The 15762-nt window shown below is 46.3% G+C and overlaps 1 protein-coding gene across 1 annotated transcript in view; it reads left to right on the top strand.

Moving 5' to 3' along the window:
* The first annotated feature begins 5630 nt into the window (after positions 1–5630).
* Positions 5631–15762, top strand: part of SMOX (spermine oxidase) — a 59017-nt gene continuing 48885 nt past the window's right edge. Inside the window, exon 1 of the mRNA XM_082482235.1 lies at positions 5631–5757. The gene's annotated coding sequence lies outside the window, so the exon portion shown is untranslated. The remainder of the gene's footprint in view (positions 5758–15762) is intronic.

The raw sequence follows: 15762 nt of genomic DNA on the forward strand, positions 1-15762 counted from the left end.
GTCATTGATACGGTTCCTTGGTGGAACTCCTTGCTGCAGGGTGTTGGGGTCGTCAATATTTACATGGGGAGAGCAGGCAAGATCATGAAAACGAAATCCAAAGAAGGTTATTAAATAAAGGAGACCATGTCTATCTCACAAAGTCCCTGAGCAGAAAGTAAGTGGGAGCTGAGAGGGGCAACTCTTCTTCTTCCACTTGTGGAGGCAGCATACTGGCCTAAACAGATCTTTGTTCTCACCCAGGACAGTTCTTCTGCTGTTCTTTGCCAGCCCCATTTCTCTGCCTTTTTAATTTTTTTGCCTTTTTTCAAAGGCATCTGCTTTGTGGTGCAGCTGGGGTACTGCTGTCCTTCCTGTTGTCTCCTGAAGATGACTTTCTCCAGGATTTTTGAGACATGTAGCAAGGTGCAAGGAAAAAGAGCGTGCAATAAAAGCACGAAATGCTGAAGCCAGGATCTATGCACTAACAGCCTTGCTCACCTGATGGTGGTGTGGACTGAAGGTCCAGGAAGGATTTGTCTCCTGTGCACTTCCTCTCTCTCGTATGGACAGACAACGGCCTTGGCTGTACCAACTCAGGTTGTCACCATATATCCCAGAGAGTCTTCCAGCACTTACGCAGCCCATGTAAGGCATAGGAATTGTCAGAGCTCCTTCCCAAATGAGCCAGATGTTGTGTACAACGAGGCAGCAGGAGACATCCCGGCTGTAGGACAGCACAGCCCCTGGCCAGCCTACAGATGTCGGTTTGTGCGGGGGGGAATGCGTGTGTATGAGACGGTGCCGTCTTTTAACCTGCTTTCTGCCTGTATTTCCAATTTTCCTAATGCAAATGAAACCAAAGGGGTACTTTAGCTACGAGAACTCACAGAAAGGAAATCAGGAAGGATTTTTAAATTTAGCAGGGAGAAGGTTGCTGTAAGAATACATATTTGGGACTTGAAGCTTGACAGAGACAAGCTAGAAATAGCGACACTTTTGAAGCATTCAGGGTGCATGCTTGCTACAACAATTTATCAAGGACTGCAATAGGTCTTCCACATGTAGATTTGTTTTTCTGTTGTTCAGATTGGATACTTTTCTCATCAGCTATATCCTTCCAGGAATCCATGTAGGAAAGTGTTAAAGCCTGTAGCGCTCAGGATATTAAAGGAAATTATTATTTGAGCTGTATCATTCTGGAAATCACCCTCCTAGAAGAGAATAAAGAAGAAAAAACCTGTGAGGGGAATTTCAGGAGTTGTCGTCCTCACCTGGGCTTGTTTTGTTTCTAACCATAAAGGTGAGCTGCCTGGTTGTTCTCTGTCTAGATTGTTTATCATCACAGAGAAATATTTATGATAGATCTCCTTGTCACTTAGACAGCTTGTCAAATGATGACTGAATAGCAAACGTCATTATTACTCATGCCTATGAATTACTGCAGCTACGCTGGAATGACTGGAAGGTCACAAGGCTTTTTAGCAAAGGGCAGGCTCTCTGAAGTGACTTTTGAAACTGCCTGTAGCCTGAATATACTTTCAAAGGGAGGCTGCTGCGCTTTCAGATTCCCTTTGTAGTCTCGGTAAAACCTTTTATTGACTTATTGTCAGGAGATTGTGAGGAAAAGGGGAAAAACATTCACAAGAAGCGATACCGTTTGATCTTTGCCCTTCCCCGTTGTGTTTATGATCAGTAGTCTTGCTTCAGATAAAACTTCTAGCGGGATTTTGTATTTATGTTAGAATGTTTCTCTCTCCTGCACCGGATGTGGTTTTGCTTTTTCTCCTGGGAATGTATGTTTTTGTTTGACTATTCAAGTGTTCCTCAAGTGGGTGAATGAATCATGGAAATTCTGTATGACGTATGGATGGAAAGATAATAAAGCATCATATCTGAGCCCTCATGGTAAGTTTGCTTTGTCTACTTTGCAGGTAAAACGGATTAGTCTCTGTCTAGTAAACATAAGAGTGTAGAGGATGGAAAAGTCAGCTGGGCTGTTTGGAGTTGTAATGCAATTATTTAGCATAGGCATTTCCAAACTTTTCTTAGCGTGCTGCTTGGGGGAACACAAGCAACTCTGCCATTGTGCGTTACCCAGCCCAGAGCAGGAGCCAAAATCAGCACCCAGGTGCCCTCATGATCATGATTCCTGGGTTAGAGAATCAGAAAACCTCTGTTCTAAGCTGCTTGTTTTGTGTTTGCTTTTGAATTATATTTTAACTTGATGAGGGTCCTGTTAGATGTCAGTCTCTGAGTGGATCCCCCTGAAGATATGAGCATGTGCTGACATGCAATGAGGCCTTTTGACTGCAGACATGCTCTTAATGCCAACCCTGAATCTTAGCAAAAGTGGGCAATCTATAAAGCATAGCACGCCCTGTGGCTTGTATCTGATGGCTTTGTGTTGAAGGACTGCTGACTTCTAGTGGATAATGGCACTTTTACCAACATTTTAAAATCATAGAATCATAGAATGGTTTGGGTTGGAAAGGACCTTGAAGATCATCGAGTTCCAACCCCCCTGCCATAGGCAGGGACACCTCCCACTAGACCAGATTGCCCAAGGCCATGTCCAGCCTGGCCTTGAACACCTCCAGGTATATGGGGCCTCAACAACCTTCTGAGGATGAAAAACACTGTGTGAGAACAGTAAGATGCAAAGCCTTTTTATATCAAATGTCAGGAATGCAGTGTTTTGGAGCATGGAGGGATAGTGGATGCTGCCTATTTTTCATCTCTATTCCCACTCTCTTTTCCAGGCAGATGGATCTTTTTTCCTAAAAAAAAAAAAAAGCTTCATGCCTGGCTTGATCCTCATCTCGCCTGACAGTTCTAGGAATGGGGCATTATGCTGGTCAATAGGAATCTAGAGGACAATCGCTTAATGGCTTCAAATCATTATTTTGCTTGGCAGGAAAAAAAAAAAAGGATCAATCTATCCAATAGATCCCCTTGCCAAGACCTCAAACACCCCCAAACTCAGAAGTACAGCTTAATGCAGCATCCAGGTACCCCTCAACCCCCTTCATGGCCACCATGAGCTCTCGATTAGTTTGCTAGACTCCCTTCCCCATTTGCTTGTGTGTGTGTTGAAGGACATGAGACCTAAGCTATTTCTGTCTGTCCCTCGGAAATCTTGCTGTAGTGCAAAAAACTCAACAACAGTCACAGAAAGAGACCTTCCAGGCAGTAATATCCTTTGATTTCTTTATGGTGATTATGTCTCTGGCTTGCAGCTCTTGGCAGTTTTTTCAGGTGTCTTGCACAAGGAGGTCTTTTTCCCTAGCTTTTAGGTTACACTGTCTGGACTTTTATCATTCACTTTGCATTTCATTCATAAACCTGTGGTTCATGGATTCTTCCCAGGAAAGATGCTCTATTTACCTTGAAGGCCAGCTGTTCACAGACCACAAGCTAAGAAAACAAATGTCAGAGGCACAAAAAGTGCTTATTTTAGGATCTTATCAAATTTCTTTGGAACTACTGTCGGAATATGGCACCAACGTCAACCATATTTGTCAATTCCTCTTTCTAAATGCATTGAACACTGCATTAAACATGTGCTTGCAATGCATTTTAGCTTTATTTTCCCACATGTAATTGCATTTCTATGTACCCTCAAAACGTCTTGCAAGCACGCCTAGGGCTTTTGAGCCGGCTGGGCTCTGTTGCCAAATTTAAACTGGAGAAAGAGGGTAGAGCCCAGGGGACCCCAGCTACTCAGAGCTTTCTAGATTTAGTTCAAATCCTTCATATTGCAGCCAAGTGAGCTGAGAGCTAGTGCAGTCCTGAAGCATGGTTGTTTATTTGCTATGGAGGAAATAGAAGTGCCATTCAGTAGGAATTGGCTCGCCAGCTTTCCCAGCTGCTGGATGACTAGCATCTCTCTTGGGTCAGCTTCTCTGTGGGAACAAGGAGCACCAGACTGTTCTTCACCGTGGCTCCCCTTTGGCTGCGAACAGCAACCTCGATTAGAGGCAGTCTCGGGCACAGGTATGACTCTGCAAGATGCTGAGGACTATGGGCAGGAAATCCTGGCTTCCCCTTCATCTCCTCCAGATAGGTAGCTCCAAGCTGGACCATCAAACTGACCCTATTTCCTCATCATCTCGGACTCTGTCCGGTCTGGTGGGAAAGGCTGCTCTTTCCAGCCAACATAACCAACCTCGTTGCCAATTCCTCTTTCCAGATATAGCTGGGTAAAACAGGGATATGGCTTATTTCCCTGAAGTCCTTTAATTTGCAAAGCTCTGCTTCCATCTGTAGGCTCGGTGGACACCCTATGCTGAGACTGCGGGGCATGTGTGTGAGAAAAGAGCTGCTGCCTCTTCTCCATTAGCACTTTACCATGCCCAGCCTGGGCCAGCAGCGCCGGCTGGCTGCTGCGGTGTGCTGGACGGGGACAGCCATCCTTATGGCTTGCAGCATCAGAAACCATGTTTCAAACACAGTGTGTGGCCATGAGATGCCCGTTTCCCTATACTGGTTGTCAAATAGTACTGTGGCTTCAGCATCTGGGTACTTTGAGATGCTTCGTAGGTATCGATTCCAGTGGTGACAGCAGCAGTAAAGGGCAGTCAGAATAGTGCAAGGTCTAGAAGAAAATGGCCTGCAAACACTGTATATATGAAATGGAAAAGTTTGCACAGTTATTATTTAATATATGGTTGAAGCTGAGAAACCTGAGCCCCACGTTATTCTTGCTGTTTTCTCCAGATGTTCTGGCTGGCTAAGCAACCTCACCCCAGTTGTGCAGGTGCAAACCTCCAGCAGGCGGCTGAACATGTTTTATAAAACCTTAGAACGCTTGAAGGCAATTTGCAGATATGACTATTTTCATCCAAGGCGCAGTCTTTTCTCCAGACTTCTTCTCCAGACACCCAAAAGCAATTTCAGCCAGCGTTTAACGGGAAGGCTGGAGGTCACCTGAACGTTTCAGCTCCACTGGTGGATCCTCATCCTGTGCCTTATATGTCGCTTGTTCATGGTTGCAAACTTTTTTTTTTTTTGGAAGGAGACTATAATTTAACAAAACGCGCTGTTTACAAGGCTGCTGCTTGGAGACCTGGCTTTCACCCTGCAGCTGTGCAAAAGGCATGGGAGGCGGGAGAGCACCGTCCCCTCTGCTTTAGAGGCTCTGAACGCCGTCTCCCGGCTAGTTACACCGTAATGAGATTTCTTTGCTTCCCTCTACCTTAGGGAGAGGTCCGCATGGCGGAGGCTTTATACCCAAAGGTATTTAAGACTACAGATCCCACATCAGCCCGGCTGCTGTGTCTGAGGGGCACCGTGGGGCTAACGCTGCGACACCCACACTTCCACGGCCCCGTCCTCTCTCAGGCCTGTCCTGATGGAGGGGACCAGAGTTTATTAACCCCGGGGCTTTGCCGTTGACGGTGGGTTGGGTCTGAGGTTCTCCATGTGCCTGCGGGGGAAGGCACTCCGCAGGCCGCGCCGGGCCGGTGCTTGACCGGGGGGGGGGGGGGGGGGGGGGGGGGAAGCGGGCGGGGAGGAGGAGAAGGAGAAGGAGGAGGAGGAGGCGGGGGCATCCTTGAGGCGGAGCTGGGGCGGGCCCGAAGGGGAGGTGGCTGGAAAACAGGCCGGCGCTGGTTCTCGCCTCGCAGTGCCAGCAGCCGCCGCCGCCGCCGGGAGCCGCCGGGAGCTGCCGCCGCCGCAGCCGCGCCGGGAGCCGCCAGACGCGGGGAGGGGAGCGAGGCGCTGAGGCGAGCCGGGCGGGCGGCGAGACCCCGTCCTCTCCGGCCACCGCAGAGAGAGGTACGAGGCGGTGGGGGGTGGTGGTGTGGGGGTGTGTGTGTGTGAAGCGACGGTCCCCCTCCCCGCCCGCCGGGGTCCCCCCCTCCGGAGAGGGCACGGTGGGGCAAGGGGCCCCCTCGGCTCCCCCGGCCCACCTCGTCCTCCCCCCGGGCAGGCACCTGCCGCGCCCCGGCCCGTCCTTTGGCCACCTGCGGCTGTCAGCGCCGCCGGCGTCGAGGGGCTGGCGGGAAGGCCAGCGCCTGCCTCAGCGGCGGTCGGACCGGCTTTCTCCTCCTCAGAGCGCGGCCAAGGAGGGTTCCCAGCCCGCCGTGGGCAGAGGGTGGCCGCCGTGGGGTCGGGCGGGGGGTGTTTTGCCTGAGGGGGTTGCCCCGGCTCCCCAACCCAGCCACCCAACTGGACAAAATCACCTCATAAACGTGCCCGGCACCCTCCTTCCTCAGCCCCGAGAAGCCCCGGCGGTGCCAGGCCGAGCCCGGGTGGAAGGCGGGAGGCTGTGGGTGGTGGTTTTATCCCCTTACCCGTGTTTTTGGGGAGGGGTGGGGGAGAGGTCCACCGCCGGTGCGCGGGGTTCGGCCCAGGGCAGAACGCTGACTGGTGAGTGCGGTTGTGGTGGTTGTGTTGGGGTTGGGTTGTTTTTTTTTTTTTTTGTTTTGTTTTTAATTTATTTCCTAACCTGCCCTCCCTCCCCCCCAGTGTGTTTATATTAGTGCATCGCCTGCACGCGATGTGCATCCGCGCGCGCCTCTGCTTTCTCTGCCGCAGCGTTTCGGGCGATGACATGAAGAATAAAGGTTAAGTAGGAAAGTCACCATAATCTGATGTGTGAGGCGGGATGTAAATTACGAGCTGTGAAGACTTGCAGTTCATTTGCGTTTTGGTGTTTCTTGTTTACACAAAGCTGTTACAATACTGGGGGCTTGGCAGTTCCTACCGATCTCATGTTTTCAGTCAAGTCCATTGACTTCTGCAGAATTGCTCCGTCTTTTAAATTGCTGCGGTGGATGAGGGATTAGTCCTGGACGCGCAGTAGTGAAATGCACAAAGCCAATTGTCGGTTGCTGAACCTGACCTCAAAGCAAAAGCTTTTTAGCAATTTACATCCTTGGCCCCAGAAATACAGCTGCTCCACTGGATCCCTGCTCTCTAATCACCCCTAAAAAATCCTTTGTGTGGTGTATAGGCATGCTGTCTCAAACCCTGTGCTGGGACCATCTGTAATTGCCCTGATATATTAGATGTAAACACAAGCTTTACATAAAAGTGAAACCATATGTATCGGGTAATGCGTGTCCACTCTGTGATCCTGCACAGAGTTGAGTCCAGAGCTCTGTCCTTAGTTCACCCTGTTGATCCACTTTTCCCTTAGCCTATACGACACACTCGTGTTCCTGGAGTTACCAGACAGGTTTAGTGGAGGACAAGAAATCAGCCTAGGAGCATTTCTGCCGGTTGTGCAAGAATGCTGTATGTTTTTAGTCTTTTACAAATGTTGTTTTATTGACTTAGTGATAACATTTTGCTCTCCTCAGTCCTTTTCCCTTTCCACGTTGTTAGCCCAGCACTTACTAATCTTTTATGGCACCGCTGTGGAACAGATGTACGATGTTTTTCAGTGAGTAGCAAGGTCCGTAGTTTCAGCTGGCTCTGGCTCTAAAAAGACAGTACTGTCTTTCCCTTGTCCCACTATTCTGCCTGTTTGTTGTTGAGTGGGAAGCCGGACTGGGAAACAGGTTCAGATGACTACTGAGCTGGCAAAAACGTGATGGTCTTGGCTCTGACTCAGTGCCAGGATCCCAGTCATCTCATAGCTGCTGAAATGTTTACCTGGGCATCTTTGGGTTTAGAGGAGCAACCAGATGGTATTTTGGCTAAACGATATGTGGAAATAGGCATAGAAGTTTGGGTCTTTAAGTCCTGAAAACGCCAGCTGATGTTGGGTGCCATGGTCATTTATCATCTCAGTCCTTTGGCTTGGCAGAGAAGCTGCTCTTGAGCTGTACCGTTTTGTGCCACGCTTTTTTGAAATGGCAGAGTATACGGCTGAAACACCACAAATACCCTGCGCATGTCCTGGGAGCTCATGTCCTTGTCCCTGCTGTTGCTGAAAGCATTCCTGGGGAGCCCTCTCTGGTTTTCACTTGAAGGGCTTTCTCTCTATTGTGTCTCTCCCACCAAAATGTGCCCGAGTGCTGCCAAAAGTTAACTGTAGTGTCTCTGAAACAGTCTTTTCCTGGGGTGGGGGAATCTCGGTTGACTTGGTGGGGATGGAGACACTGAGGTAGAGTTTGGAAAGCTTGGTGAAGTTGCTAACGTTCCTCACAAAAAGGAGACTGAATGGTTTATGGGGTGCCTACAGTACACTTTGGTCTAAAAGGTGCAATGATGCTCTTTGACATGCCTCCACCTTAACTGAGTAGTATGATTTGGGTTTTTCACAATCTTCCATCTGCAAAAGGTAGGGGACTCCTGCCCATCTCTGCCTCAGAAGCTTGGAGGGGTATTTTTGCATGTAGTGTATTCCTGCTGCCTGCTACAAAAGTGTAGCTGCCTGTCCTCTTTTCCCTGGTTATATCGCTTCATGTTTTCTGGGACTGTCGTCCCACAGAAAAATAATCCCTGCTAATGAAATCTTAAGATTCTCCATCCAATTTCCTGCTGGCCCAAATGAGGGTCTAGGGAGAATAGCAACACTGATTTCTGAAGTATGTAGATTCACTTACTTTGTGTTATTGGGCTGTATTAAAAAGAAACAAATTATTTTCTCTGTGCTTTTGACAAATATTATAATATAGCCTGCTGTATTTCACAAATCTAACTGCTGTCTCCTTTTCTCAGTAACTGTAATTAACAGACCAGAAAATGGAAAAATGTAGAAATATCCTTTCCCAGTGGCCACAAACATTAGTCCTCTCCGGAAGTTAATGAAGTCAAGTCTATGGAAACTAAATAACTGAGTTTTTTAGCTCTGTTGGTGAGCTAAAACATTGTCTCAGAGTGGTAAATAATAAAGAGGTGTAAACACTATCTCTTGGAAATGAAATGGGTGAAGAATGGGTTTGCTCTTCTCAAGAGAGTGTCTAAACCCTCTGGCTTAAGGATCTGCCCTGCTCTGCTTGGGTGCAAAAATTAACCTGTAGCGCAGCAGTAATGTGGGAGAGTGGTAGTGACCCACCATGGCTGGTGAGCAAGCTGCTCTCTCCTGGCTGTTGGGAGCTGGGGTTCAAATCCTCTTGCACACCAAGTGTGACAAGGGTATAGAAGCATAACTGTAAAACAACGAATGCAAGCAATTCCTTGTATTATGGACTCCTACGAAGTGAACAGTTTTAACAAATGGCATCACAAAACATTGTGGTATTTCCAGAACATGTTATCATCCTTGTTGTGTTCCTGTTGAGGGAACATGAAAATTTTCAACCACCTTGATGATGTGTCCCGTTTGCATCAGGTCTTGTTCATGTGTTCGCTTTGATGTGTCCAGGTATTCCATGCTCTGTGTAGAGGGTGTGTAGGTGTATGCACAGTAATATCATTAGAGTTTATCGTAGTAACCATGGAAATTGGTTACAAATCTTTGCTTTTTAAAAAAAAATCTAATGTTTCTGTGGTTTCTTTTTATTTTAAAAAATTCCAGAAATACTGTGGGTGGGAATATGAACTACTTGGAAAATAAAAATTCGTGGTGACTCCAGTTAGCACCATACACATTGTGACACCTGAAGAGCATGTTGATGTGATGCAGCTGTTTCACATGATGTGTGGCTCTGCTCTGGAGAGTGGCTTTGTAAGAACCTGATGAATTTGAGGTCCTGTGTTTGTGTCTGTGTACAGTTGTGAATGTATTTTTGGGAGCCTGTCAGGTTCAGCTCCTCTCTGTACCTTCTGAGAGTTCACTGCAACCTATAATAAAGCCTCTTGAGGTTAAACTTGACACATGCAACTGTCTTTTCTTAAGTAGGGTATCATCAATTGGTTGCAGAGGTATTGCTCTTCATCTGTGCTGGGCATATGCTCTTTATAGAGTTCATGGCACTGTCCTTTACCTTCACCTGACCAGAGGGTGTCCATAACATCACCAAAACATATAGCATGTTCTTTATTCATTGTATGGGAAGAAAAGTCTTTGAGTACCAGAGCCAGCATCCCTGAGGGACTATGGGGTAGGGACTGGACTGCAGGCTGGAGGAATGCTGCCGGTGGTGGGGATTCAGCTGTCAGCCTTATGCTGTCCACCCCAGCTGTGGGTAACACAGCACGTGGGATTTTTGTAACAACCTGTTTGCAGGCTGAACCTGACAGCTGCGTGACACGGACCTTTGCTTTGGGAGTTGCGCTGTATATATTGGTGACCTTTTCCTCTGGCGGTCTTTAAATGCAGTAGGTTTTTTTTTTTTTAAAGTGGTGTTGCTTTGGTGAATTTTAATCATGTTCTTCCTTGGTTTTAAGTGCAATTTTTTTTTGTTTTGTTGTGCTGTTTGTTTTTTGGTTTTTTTTTTTTTTTTTTTTTGGATGGCCACTGGAGTTTTTGTTTTGTGACGTCTTGGGGCCAGGGACATGAGGTTGTAAGGGTGTGGATGCAGCAGGGAGTGTTTTGGCACTAAGGAAGTCCTAAGTTGCTCTGAAGGTAGTGAGATAAGCTCATCAGCAGGTATGTAATGCAAAAGGGATCAAAAAGCCCCTCACTGCTACTCACATTGGAGTTTGTTCCCTGAGCTATTTCAGGGTAGCTCTCTGCTACCAGGCCGTCCTTTAAGGTTTTCTGCAAGTCTCGGTAAAACAAGACAGCTATTGTTAGTGCTCTCAGATAACTCAAAATGATGGTGGCTGGGAACTTGCTGGGTCTGAGGGAAACAGATTTTGCAGCCCCAGAGTAGTGATTTACACAGAGCTTTGGTTGTTGCAGTCTTTCTTTGGAGCCATTTTCCACATCATCCTCTGAGGCCATGTTTATCTCACTTCTGAGAACAGGAGGACAGAGGGAGAGAGCTGGAGGCCATGGAGCGGATCAGTGACAGAATGGAGGTCGCAGTAAGGGAGGCAGATTCTCAGCTGTGGGGAGCCCAGAGAGCTGAATTGATGTAAATAAAGACAACTTCAGCTTGTGGGGAAACTTTGGTTCTGGTCCCTTGCATTTCTTTTATCCAATAGGTCTTTAAAGGGCCGCAAAGTCTTTATAATGGTTTGAAAATTTCTTTTTTTTTTTTTTTTTTTTTTTTTTTTGTACCTACCAAGTTCAAAGGCAGGAACTACCTTTTAAGAAAATATTTGTTTTCCTGGCTGACGAAGTAGAGAATGAAATGGAGGTAGATAATTTCTGAAGAATGGATAGCTAGTTATAAATTTCTTCATCATTCATTATTTTGCATAATACCAGTTTGGTTTTTTTTTTTAAGTGTGTCCGCTAGATTTAACTGAGTGGCGTTTAACAGCGTAGGTTGCTGGCATGCTTGGAATGACTGAAATATTGGACAGGATGTGATGATGTTTGCACACTTTGGGGGGGGGGGGAGAAGGCACTTTTGGTTTGGATCGTTTCCATGGTGAAATACGTACTCAGGCTACTTTGTAGCTAATGTATCCAGAAAATACCTTGTGCTAAGCTAAGCAGGTAGTCCTGGCCTGGCCTGGGAATTGCATAGGAAAGCAGCAGTTTCTTTTCCTTTCTAAGAACTCTGTTCAGTTTAATTCATTTTGCAGGGCAGGTAGGGAATGGTTTTTCTCCCAGAGAGATTGTACAGGTGTAACACTCAAGTATGCTAACCTAATGTTTCTGCTGGACAGACAGACTTTTAGTCTGAAACTGAATTTAAAATTCTTCTGTCCCATGGGCATGCATGTTCCAGGATGTAGGTGTAACCTCGTGCTTTGATCTCCAGTCTTCTTCTAACAGGATTTTCTTTTTTGGAATCAGTTGCAGTTGTGATCCCAGAGGACTCTGCCAGGAAGACGTGCATCGTTAGTGTGTCTGGTAATCCTTTGGTTGAACTCCTAAAAATCATAGTCCCTTTCGGAAAGTCTGGGTTGCAAAACGACACTCCTTCCTGCAAGACACTGGCTTCAGCAGTGAAGCTGCATTAGGATATTTTCACTGTGCTGTCCTATCTGACTGCTTGTTTCCTCTCTTGCATAACTGTTCTCCACCCCTATCAGGACATAGTCTTATGGGTGACTTACACAAATTTAAGGCGCTACTTCTAGTGAAAGGATTGGTCCTATTCCTCTGTATATTATGGTGTGACTGTGAGCAAGAGATCTTGATCAGGGAGCCCACACACCTGGCAGCAGATTATTACTTATTTTTATAGGGTTATTTTTCAGTTGGGTCAATCCCTGGTCCGTCCCATGATTGCTGCTGTCAGCACTACAACAGGCTGTCAGCACTACAACAGACAGTCAGGACTGTCCTTCTTAAGGACAGGGCGAACTTAGATCTAAGTTTCCCAGGATTGCAAAACTGTACCCTCAGATTTGCTGGGGTGTATGCACAAACACACATGCACGAGTGGGTACTTCTACCTCGGACCACTTCTGTCATCTCGCTCACTGCATGCTTCCGCAGACGCACACGACTGAGAGCTTGGAGATTTGCTTTGCATTTGCAAGAATGAGCCGGGAAGAATTGTGGGGGGCACGCAAGGAAGCAAAAACTCCTAAAACCCCCTTTACTGCTGAAGTTGATTGCTCAAGTTCTAAGCCTGCGATAGAGGTTAGTACTTTGGGGCTTGCAGTTTACACTCTGCTGCTTGGACGGTCTGATCTCGCAAACTGCTATGTGCTGTTAATTAGTGCTTGCAGAAGCACGCTGGTCTAGTAGACTAAATTAAATGTCCCTTTTATAGTCTTGGGGAGCTCACACCATTGCTCCAGTTATACAATAGCATCTGGTGCCTCTATTTGGACTTTGAAGAGAACTTGTCCATTGTCACATTCAGCTCTTTGTCTTTAGAGTTAAGCATTGGGTCATCACCCTTTTTGTCCCCCGATTCCCTTGGGGTGGGATCCAGGTCCGTGGTGGCTTCCCTGTGTGGCACAGCGGAGCGTTAGGAGGGGATCCAAAGTTTTGATGAGAGCTTGGCTCTCAATAGCTGGCTGCTGTGGGCAAGCTGGTAGGAAGCACTGAAGGTTGCAGATCTTGGGGATGGTCAGTACTAACTAAGTGTTTCTGCAGTTTATGCAGGTGGGATTCCTCATGCGAGGCTCCCAGCAAGCAGAGGGACAGGCAGTGCTGGAGTGGAGATGAGTGTCTGTAATACTAAGATGATCTGCAAGTTGGTGTTTTTTTGTTGTTGTTAGAAGCACAGATATTTTGCTCAGGGCTTCCCTAAAACATGAAAGGGATCCAGTCTTGAAGATCTGACACATGAAAATATTCCAGGGAGGAACAGAGAATGGCCTAAGGGAAAAAAAAAAAACCCAAAACAACAAAAACAAAACAACAAAACAAACGAGCTCCTCTGACTGCAGGGTGAGATGTGAAGGAGGCAAAATGGGAGGAAAAAGTGTAGATGGACTCCTGTTAACAACCATCCATCCCCATGCTGTGGGATGTGAGAGGGACTGTCTCATTGAGAAGGCTGTGCTGGTGAGCTCCTGTTTGTGTGCCTGTTCCGTCAGGCCAACTGTTTGTGTTATCTTTGTATTGCTCCTCCAGGAATGGAGGGAGAAGTTACCACGTAGGAATGGGCAACTGCTGCACGCAGGATCTCACAGCATTTCTTTGACGTATTATGGAAATACTAGGGAAGCTTGTGTGCTCTGGGGCTGCTGTTGATACATTTTGTTGTCATATTTCTGTTATAAGCAAAGAACAGCAGGGCCGGAAGGGACTTTAATAAGTTGTCTAATCTGACCTCCTGCCCCAAGACTGGGTCAGATCTATCTAAACTTTCCCAGCAGATGTTTGTCCAACACAGTTGTTAAGTCTCTAGTGATGGACTTTCCCCATCCTCCCTGGGTGATCCTTTAAAGTCTTTCATTGTTCTTACCGTTACCAAGATTCTCCCAGTTTCTGACTTTGATTTCTTGTGCTACAGTTGAAAATTGCTGACCTCTTGCCCATTTGTTACTGTAGGGAGTGAGCTGTTCAGGCCTTGTTGCAGCAGCATTTGGGAATGTTTGAGCCATGGCTTTCTTGAGCTGCAGGGCCCAAAACTTGCCTGCAGTGTTCCATCTGGCACCTACCTGTACTGAGCTGACAGACACAATTTTATTACTCTCAGATGTAGACTTTGGGGTATGCTGGATACACTTTTTTTTTTTTTTTTTTCCTGACAGCAGCGTAGATAGTCTTTTGTCATGGAAGGTTTCATTCTGACTTTGTCTCTTTACCTGCTATAAAAACAGGGAACATGCTTTTCTTGCTCAAGGGCCATCTTTTCCACGGGGCTGTATTATGGATATTCACCACCTGTTCTAGAATAGTGCCTCTCTGTTGTAAGGTGAAGGTCCTTGCCAGCTGCTTTCCCTGGGGCTCTCCCCATGAGTAGCTGGATTGCAACTTGGGCAATTGTGCCCTCCTGATTTGACTTCCCAGCGGTGGTTCAGGAGTGGCCTTCTATTCTCCCTCCCTGCAGTGGTTGTGCTCTGTGCATCTGATTCTGCAGGTACTGCCTCTTCATTTTGTAAAGGATACAGTTATTCATGCATTTCTAAAGCTGATAAAATGTGGCTGTGAAGAGTATTCTGAGAGGAGATGTAGCACTCAAACCTAAAACGTGGCAGATAATGCAGCAGATAAGCACTAGAAACATTACTTACTAAGGTAAACTGGGTAACATGCCAGACGGCATTACAGGAACAATTAGCCATTTGCTTGAAGGTGATTGTTTTTTGGTTGCTGTATTTTTAGGAAAATTATTCCAAACGGCTGCTGTGTGACAGAGACAGATACCTGAAGGCTGCTTGTCCATCTGGGTGAAGTGAATTTGGGTCTTGCTGCTTCCAGGTGGACAGATGTCCACATTACACAAAACACTGAAATTTGCATTCATGGACCTTCTTGTACAGCATAGTTGTATCTATGTTGTCAGGTTTTAGGGGGTTCATTTTACAGGATACTCGGAGGAAGGGGACAGTTACATTTGAACTGTATCCAAGTGCTTCATTTTGTGGACTGCTTCACTTTATTTTTGAGGGAAAAAAAATGAAAAAAATTGTGTATGTTGTTGCAGGCATTTTCTCTAGATCTGTTAATACCTCTTATACCTTTCAGTGGGAGAGAGTAGGATGTGAGAAAGGTATGTCTACATACAGAGAGCCTTTGTCCTGAAACAACTGAAGACGCTAACACCAAAATGAAGGCTGGTCTGGACAGGTCTGAAACACCTCTTGACGTCAACTCATGTTTATTGCAGTGGGAAGAGCAGGTAGGGAGGAGCAGTCTTGATTTTGTTTGTTTGAACTATCAGTATGTATCTTCTTTGAATTCCTCAGTTTTCTTGCAGAGCATTTGTATGATAACTTGTATAACATGAGTCTCCAGTTTCTCTTGTTGTGTTTCAAATAGTGAAAGCTCTAGTGTTTTCCTTCTTACCTTTTTTCCCCTTAATTACAGATACAGGGATCTTTAGTCATGGGGAAGGTATTTTATTGATGGCTTTTGAGTCTAAAGTACTTGTTATCACTGAACAGGTGTATAGTACTGTAGCCTGCTGGGCAAAATCCCTTGTTCAATGTTTCTTCATAATGATTTTTTAGAACTGAAAAGTAATTTAGGTTGCATAGGACATCTGGAACTCTCTCATCTGACCTCCTGCTCCAGGCAGACCTAGAATCAAAGGTAGATTTCTTGTGAACTCTTCTGATCAAATTTCGGACCTCTTCCAGTCAAGCGTGGCAGGTTGCTGCCATGCTTAGTGCTCTCATGGTGAAGCATATTTCCCTCCTGTCTGATCAGAATTTCTTTTGCTGAAAGTTATGCTTGTTGTTTCTTGTCCTTTTGTTCATACTCCTTGAGAAGAGCCTGGCTCCATCTTCTCTGTAACCCCCCAGTTAGGTAGTTGGAGA

This window comes from Vanellus vanellus (assembly GCF_965231255.1).
Source record: "Vanellus vanellus genome assembly, chromosome: 4".
NCBI lineage: Eukaryota > Metazoa > Chordata > Aves > Charadriiformes > Charadriidae > Vanellus > Vanellus vanellus.